At 38.8% G+C, this 8,458-nt stretch overlaps 1 non-coding gene across 1 annotated transcript; it reads right to left on the minus strand.

Moving 5' to 3' along the window:
- Nucleotides 1-2,569: 2,569 nt before the first annotated feature.
- On the minus strand, nt 2,570-2,677 carry LOC148545282 (small nucleolar RNA R71). The gene has a single exon (XR_015900855.1). It is a non-coding gene; the product is annotated as a small nucleolar RNA R71 (small nucleolar RNA).
- Nucleotides 2,678-8,458: the final 5,781 nt, after the last annotated feature.

Below are 8,458 nucleotides of genomic sequence, written 5' to 3' on the forward strand. Positions count from 1 at the left end.
TGATTAGCCATGCGGTGACAGCGTTCGTAGAACATTTTCACTGAGAGGACGGGAAGTAGCCATTGACAACGGTGATGCTCAACATAAAGCTTGCCATGGAAAAGAGTATGAATGATTGGAAGAAGGCAATAGGAAAGCAAAGGTTCAGGAGGAACAAAGCATCTTCATATGCTTATCTGAAATTCCAACCAAAGAATTACATAAGTATCTCTATCCTTATTTTATGTTTTATTTATCTTTTAATTATCAATTCTTCATCACCATCTGAATTAGCCTGACTGAGATTTAAAAGGTGACCATAGCTTGCTTCAAGCCGACAGTCTCCGTGGGATCGACCCTTACTCGCGTAAGGTTTATTACTTGGACGACCCAGTGCACTTGCTGGTTAGTTGTGCGGAATTGTGACAAAGTGTGATTCACGTTTAAGAGCTCCAAGTCCTTTGGCGCCATTGTTGATGATCACAATTTCATGCACCATGTTTTTGGCGCCGTTGTCGGGGATTGTTCGAGTTTGGACAACTGACGGTTCATCTTGTTCCTTAGACTAGGTACTTTTGTTTTTATTTTTCAGAATTTTTAAGAATGAATTCTAGAGTTTCAAGGTGATGTTCTTATCATCACAAAAGCTGATTGATTCTCATCAATTTAGCTGCTGAATGTAATGTCCTGCTGAAACTTGGCCAACCCTGTCTAATCTTTTTAGACTGAAGCTTTAGACTAACATTGCATGATTCCTGAAATTCTTATTAAAAGTTTTGAATCCCTTTATTTTCTTTTCCATATAAGTTTCGAAAATCACAAAAAAATTTATAAAATCATAAAAATAAAAAATATTTTATGTTTCTTGTTTAAGTCTAGTATCAATTTTTAAGTTTGGTGTCAATTGCATTCTTCTTGCATTTTTCGAAAACATGCAATATGTTCTTCATTAATCTTCAAGTTGTTCTTGATGATTTCATTGCTCTGATCTTTAAATTCTCTTGTTTTGTGTGTTTTGTTGTTTCTCATATGCATTCTCAATTTGTTAGTGTCTCCTATATGAAAATTTTTAAGTTTGGTGTCCTGCATGCATTGTTTATTTGATCTTAGTTGCAATTTTTATTGTTTCTCATCATTAAAAATTCAAAAATATTTTCAAAATTATGTCTTTTCAAGTCAATAATACAGAGAATTGAAGATTCAGAACATTCAGCAGAGGAATCAAACAGAAAAAGCTGGGCGCTCAAAACGCCCAGTGAAGAAGGAAAACTGGCGTTTAAACACCAGCCAGGGTACCTGGCTGGGCGTTAAACGCCAGAATGGATGCCATTCTGGGCGTTTAACGCCAGGATGACACTAGAGGGAAGATTTTGTTTTTAATTCAATTTTTTTCCAAATTTTCATATTTTTTCAAAATCAAATCTTTTCAATCATATCTTTTCAAAATCAATTTCTTTTCAATTTTTTTATTTGTTACTATTTTCGAAAATCCTTGCTACAATTAGTGATTTAATTCAAAATTTTCTAGTTGTTACTTGCCTATTAAGAAAGGATCAAAAGTTTTAATTCTAGAATCATATCTTCTAATTTCTTGTTAGTCAAGTAAATCAACTTTAATTTTAAAACTTTCTCTTTTTAGTTTGATTTTCAATCATATCTTCTCAATCATATCTTTTCAATCACATCTTTTTCAAAATTAACTCTCAATCATATCTTTTTTATTTCTAATTTCAAAATCTTTTTCAAAAATCACTTAATTTCTTTTTCAATCTTAATTTTCGAAAATCTCAATCAAATTTTCAAATTTCTTTTTATTATTTCAAAATCTTTTTAATTTATTTTCGAAAATTTCTTCCCCTCTTCTCACATCCTTTTATTTAAGGGACTAACACTCCTCCTCAAGGTACAATTTGAACTCTATCCTTCTTGATAAGTTCGAATTCTCTTCTATCTACCTCCTCTTTCTATTCTTCTTTTCCTTTGACACCTCAAGGAATCTCTATACTGTGACATAGAGGATTCCCTACTTTCTTGTTCTCTTCTTTTTCATATGAGCAGGAACAAAGATAAAGGCATACTTGTTCAAGCTGATCCTGAACCTGAAAGGACCTTGAAGAGAAAACTAAGAGAAGCTAAAGCACAATTCTCTCTAGAGGGCCTAACAGAGCTTTTCAAAGAAGAAGAAACCATGGGAGCCGAAAACAACAATGCCAACAATGCAAGGAAGGTGTTGGGTGACTTTACTGCACCTACTCCCGACTTCTATGGGAGAAGCATCTCAATCCCTGCCATTAGAGCAAACAACTTTAAGTTTAAGCCTCAATTAGTTTCTCTAATGCAACAGAATTGCAAGTTTCATGGACTTCCATTGGAAGATCCTCATCAGTTCTTAGCTGAATGCTTACAAATCTGTGACACTGTCAAGACCAATGGGGTTGACCCTGAAGTCTACAGACTTATGCTCTTCCCTTTTGCTGTAAGAGACAGAGCTAGGACATGGTTGGACTCACAACCTAAAGAAAGCCTGAACTCTTGGGAAAAGCTAGTTAATGCCTTCTTGGCAAAGTTCTTTCCACCTCAAAAATTGAGCAAGCTTAGAGTGGAAGTCCAAACCTTCAGACAGAAGGAAGGTGAATCCCTCTATGAAGCTTGGGAAAGATACAAGCAATTGATCAGAAGGTGCCCTTCTGACATGCTTTCATAATGGAGTAACATAGGTATTTTCTATGATGGTCTGTCTGAACTATCCAAGATGTCATTGGATAGCTCTGCTGGAGGATCTCTTCATCTGAAGAAGACGCCTGCAGAAGCTCAGGAACTCATTGAAATGGTTGCAAATAACCAATTCATGTACACTTCTGAAAGGAATCCTGTGAATAATGGGACAAATCAGAAGAAAGGAGTTTTTGAGATTGATACTCTGAATGCCATATTGGCTCAGAATAAAATATTAACCCAACAAGTCAATATGATTTCTCAGAGTCTGTCTGGAATGCAAGCAGCAACAGGCAGTACTAAGAAAGCTTTCTCTGAAGAAGAAGCTTATGATCATGAGAACCCAGCAATGGAAGAGGTGAATTATATGGGAGAATCCTAGAGACGCGAACCCTAGCGCATTCGCGCACCACACTTCTTCCCCCGCTAACGTTCCATTTCTCTTCCCCCACCACTCAACCCCCAGCAACCTCCGGCGAGCGCCACTCACCGCGACCGCCGCCGCACGACCTACCTCCGTCACCGTCCTTTGCCATCAATTCCCTTCCCCTCTCACCACCACCCGTCCTCTCTCTCTCCCTCTCACTCCTCTCACCCATCTCACCGTGACCAACCCCTCCGCCGCCACCCCGTCATCACTGCCGGCGGCTCGCTCCCTCTCTGTTCGTCCTGCACGTTCTCCTATCATTCTCCTCTCTCACCATCACCGTCCCTCCTCCCCTCAGTTTCTCATTCCTCCGGCCAAACCACCGCGCCAGCCGTCTTCACCGCACCGTTCACGGCGGTGCCAGTTTCTGTCTCTGCTGCCCCTGCCCTATCGTAGTCCCCCTTTCCATTCTCAGTTTTTCCCGGCTCCCAGGTTCCTGCTCCATTTCTGTTATTTCTTTTTCTATTTTTCCTTTTTATTTGTTCATTTATGTTAGTTACTAGAATTGCATGTTAGTTAGCTAAATTCAAATTTTGTATGTTAGGTTAGATAGATATAATTGCTGTTAGGTAGCTAGGGCTGGATAGAGGATTCTAGGCCTGATAATTGCTCCGTATGTGCATATCTGCTGCTTGCTTCCTTGGGTATGGTATGTTGGTTTTGGGTTGATATTCCATGCAATATGTGTTGCCAAATAATATCTGTTTGCTGTTGTGCGTGATTGATGTTATTTTTTGTGCTAATTGTGCTATTTTGCTATCCGGGAACGTCCAATTTTAAGCCGGAATGCTGTCCGATTTTCAAGGATATTAGTTTCATCTTGATCTTTATTTCAGTTTTGGGCAAATTTTCGTTTCCTTTTTGACTTCCCGGATTTGCACAATCATTGTGAACATGAACCGCAACTTCTCGTTCAATTGAGCCTATATATCATCATATCGCTAATCCACTTTTCTAACTTACTAATTTCTTTAACCGTTTTACTTCCACTCACCTTTAACCCTCTTTAACAATTCTTTCAAAAAAAATGATGATATTATTACCTTTTGAATATGAGATGTTGCCTTTAATGAAGATTACAGTCTTGGTTCATTCACTTATGTTTACTTGTTCACTTTTACATATTCAGTGCAACATCATGATTGCTCTTTGATAATTGTATCCTGAACATGCCTTCTTTGTTACATGCTAAATGTTTTATATATTCTATCATATTCTTCAGGATGTCGGATAAAGGAAAAGCTATAGCCTCTGCTTCCAAAAAAAGGAAGCGCTCCAAGACCTCTACACCCCCACCATCTGCTAACTATGCGAGGAATCCGCTGAATGAGGAGGAGAAAGAAAATCAGTTACTCCCGTCCACTGATCCAACCAAATTTCCAAATCTCTACTGCGAGCTACGCCTTTCCCGTTATGCAAAGAAGAATCTGAATATTGAGAAGAAGCTGAATCTTCCCAATGATGTGAGGCGTGCCATAAACGCCCGTATTTCTGAGCTGGGCTTGGATTTCGTCGATAGGGACTTGGGACGGATTAATATCTCGTGGGTCAAGGAATTTTACTGCAATTTCTTTCGACCAGGCTTGGATTCAGTATTCTTGAGGGGTAGAGAGATTATGATTACTGAGGATGCCTTGAGGGATGCACTGCTCTGCAGAGTTGGTACTCCTGAGACGTGTGCCTACCAGCAGGCAGAGGTAGCTATCCTCTCGATGACTTTCAACTATGAGGCACTTCGGCGCGTGATTGCTACACCAGATGCTTCTTGGGTACTGGATTCGAGCAACACAAAGCCCAAGGGCATGCTATTTGCACATCTGACTAGGGAGGCTAGGACTTGGCAACAAATATTTGCCCACTATGTCTTCCCTACCACTCACTTTTCAGAGATTCCGATGGATATGCTAGTCTTGATTGGGTATGTCATGGAGGGGAAGGAAGTATATTTTCCCCGACTGATTAGGCATAGCATGTGGAGAGCCCATATTCGCGGCTTGTTACCGTTTCCGACACTGGTTACTAGCTTAACTGAGCTAGCTGATGTCCCGTGGGAGGACAATGACGTGACACCACCACCTCCAGATGACGATGACAAGGAAGTTACTATTCCCTGGGGTGTGTGGGTGCACGAGAGGCCCCCGACCAGCCGCCGTTCTCGAGCTAGAGCGGCAGTCGAGGCAGCTATACCATCTTCTTTGACAGCAGCCCCACCCCCTTCAGCACCTGAGCCTACTTACCTACTAGTTCAGCGTCTGTTTCGGTTCTTGGAGCGCGAGAGGCTCCATGTCAGACGCCGACTGGATCGGATGGATCAGGCACTCATCTCCCTTGGCGCTGAGTTACCTCCGCTTCCAGACTCTCCGACCTCCGATGAGCAGGATCATCAGGAGGAGGATGCGGATGAGCCACTTCAGCGGGATGCACCTTCAGCTGCTCCTACCACTACCGAGATCCCACAGCCACAGTCAGAGCCAGAGCCTATCGTTGTACCTCCCACTGATCCTCCGGTTTAGCATCGAGGACGATGCTTGATTTTAAGTGTGGGGAGGGCACCGATAGCATTATTTGGGAACCGGTGAACTTTTCGGCCTAGTTATCTCATTTTGCACATCTTTGTATATATTTTGATGCATTTCTAGTTTGCTTTGGATACTTTTATTACTTATTTTGGATTTTAGATATTTTGATGCTTTTGGATATTTTTAGATGTTTTGGATGACAGATTCCGTACTTTTAGTTGGATTCTTCTTTATACATTTTGTTTATCTTTGTTTTTAGTTTGTAGTTGTGATTAGAAATCATACTTTGAATTGCAAATATTTAGTCACCCTTTTTGCATAATATATTGGTTCTAAGTGAAAAAGGAAAGGGTGAACTAAGAAAATTTTTGAACTTTTCAATCACAACAATGCTTAGTCAAACATTGAGATTTTTCAAGAAGTTTAAATATAGGGCATTAACCCAATTGATTGAAAGAGAATTTTTGAAACTTGCTTGAATTTCATACCTTGTGAAGCATGTATTGAATTGAGAACACAAGCTTGTGAGACTTGAGCCTATTGATGTGGTTACATTTTATAACCACTTATTTTCCATTCTTGTGTGAAATTGTTCTCTTTCCATGATTGTGATCCTTGATTTGCTTGATTCTATATATCCGTTTATTTCTTGTGTTTGTGCATTTATATGATTGAGGCCATTCTTTCATTAGCCACTTACCCAAATAGCCAACCTTTTACTCTCCATTGTTAGCCAATTTTGAGCCTATGCTTAACCAACTTATTCTTATTTTAGCACATTACAAGCCTAAGGCGGAAAACCAATGAAAAGTCCTTGTTTGGATCTTTGATTGACCTAGGCTAGTGAGAGTGTTTTATTATTCAAAGTTGGTGAGGCTTGGGAACATTGGATGGGATAAAAAGGGGCAGTACACTTTTATGTTTAGGAATTGGGCACATATTCATGTATTGATTAAATGTAGAGACCTTATGCATTGATGTTCTTGTATTTAGTTTGAAAAGAAGAAAAAGGAAAAAAAATTATATAAAGAAAAGAAAAAAAAAAACGATGAAAAGAAAAGAAAAAAAAATGATGATGATGAAAAAGGAAAAAATAATACAATAAAGAAGGGACAGAATGCCCCAAAGTGAAGCCAATAAAAAGGGGATCAATGCATAAGTATTATGAATCAAATAAGAATGCATGAGTATGTAAGAAAAAGTGAAGAATGGGTAGTTAGAATAGCTTGCATTTGTATAGGTCATTAAATAGGTTAGGTGGGAAAGTCTATGCTAATCAAAGATTCAAATCCTAGTCCACTTGACCATAAATGATCCTACCTTGACCCTAACCCCATTACAACCTAAATGAAAGACCTCATGATGAATGTATGCATGCATTGAATAAGTGTTGATTGTTAGAAGAAAATCAAATTTTGGAAAACATGATTAGAAGAGAATTGAGTGAATTAACCCTTAAACACTTGAGTGAATAGAGCGGATACACATCCGGTGAGGGTTCAAAAGTTCAATCACATGTGTTCACCCATATTATCTATATTCTTGCAAGTTTGAACTCTTTTTGACAATTCAATATAATTGTGGTTTGGACTTAGTCCTTATTGCCTAGCTCTTGTGCTTATACATGCTCTCTTGGGAATTGATTTGTTCGAACTAAGTATTTCCAATTGCTTTAGATAATTGCATTTAGATAGGACTCATATAGTTTAGTTGCATTCAATAAATGTCCTAACCCTTAGTTCCTTCTTAATTTAGCATGAGGACATGCTAAGGTTTAAGTGTGGGGAGGTTGACAAACCCCAATTTGACGGTTTGTTTTGTATTGAATTTAGAGCATCTTGATAACCTTTTGTCACAATTAGCCTAGGAATTAGCATGATTTTGTTATCTCTCCCATATTTGTGCTTAAGTGTAAAAACATGCTTTTTAAGCCTTATTTTGATGAATTCTAGTTCTTCTTTGATTCCATAAGATGCCTCGATGTGTTTGCTAGTAATTCCAGGATTGAAGTAGGCTAGGCATGGATCAAAGGAAGCAAGGAAGGAAGCATACAAGTGGAGAGAAGCATAAAAAGTCAAAGAAAAAAAAGTCAGCCATGCACGCGCACGCGCACAAGGCGCTCGCGCGCACATCGCAGAATTAGCCAGGGACGCGCACGCGTACCGTGCACGCACGCATCGATGAGAGCACATGACCTCACTAATGCAACACGTGCCTGGCGATTTGAGAGGGTTTCTGAACCCATTTTTGGCGCAAAATTGCTAAGGGAAAGGAATAAAAGGATGAAGGATTAAGGGGAAGGCATCATCACTTTTTTTGAATAATCATCACTTCCAACCACTAATCACTTTTAGTTTAGAGTTTTAGAGAGAGAAGCTCTCACTTCTCTCTAGAATTAGGATTAGAATTAGGTTTAGTTCTTAGATCTAGGTTTTTAATCTTTGCTTTCTTCCACTTCTATCTCTCAATTCTTTGTTGCTACATTCAATCTTCTTCTATTCCTTTGTTGTAATTTCCTTTATGTTGTTCTTATACTTTGTTGTAGATCTAGTATTGTTCCTTCTACATTCTTCTAATTCAATAAGAGGTAATTCATAATAAATGTGTCTTCTTTGCTTTTCTATTGTTGATCTCTTATTTTTGTAGTTGTAGATTCCTTTAATTCTTGCATTTAATAATGTTTACTCCTCTTGCACTTTATGTGTTTGTTGAAATGTCTCTTTTAGTTTTAAGTGTAGATTTTGTTCCTCTTGGCCTAGGTAGAGTAATTAGTGACACTTGAGTTATCTAATTCCTTTGTTGATTGATAATTGGAGAG

The sequence above is a fragment of the Arachis ipaensis genome, chromosome B9 (assembly GCF_059453495.1).
Source record: "Arachis ipaensis isolate K30076 ecotype BB chromosome B9, ASM5945349v1, whole genome shotgun sequence".
In the NCBI taxonomy this organism is placed as follows: domain Eukaryota; kingdom Viridiplantae; phylum Streptophyta; class Magnoliopsida; order Fabales; family Fabaceae; genus Arachis; species Arachis ipaensis.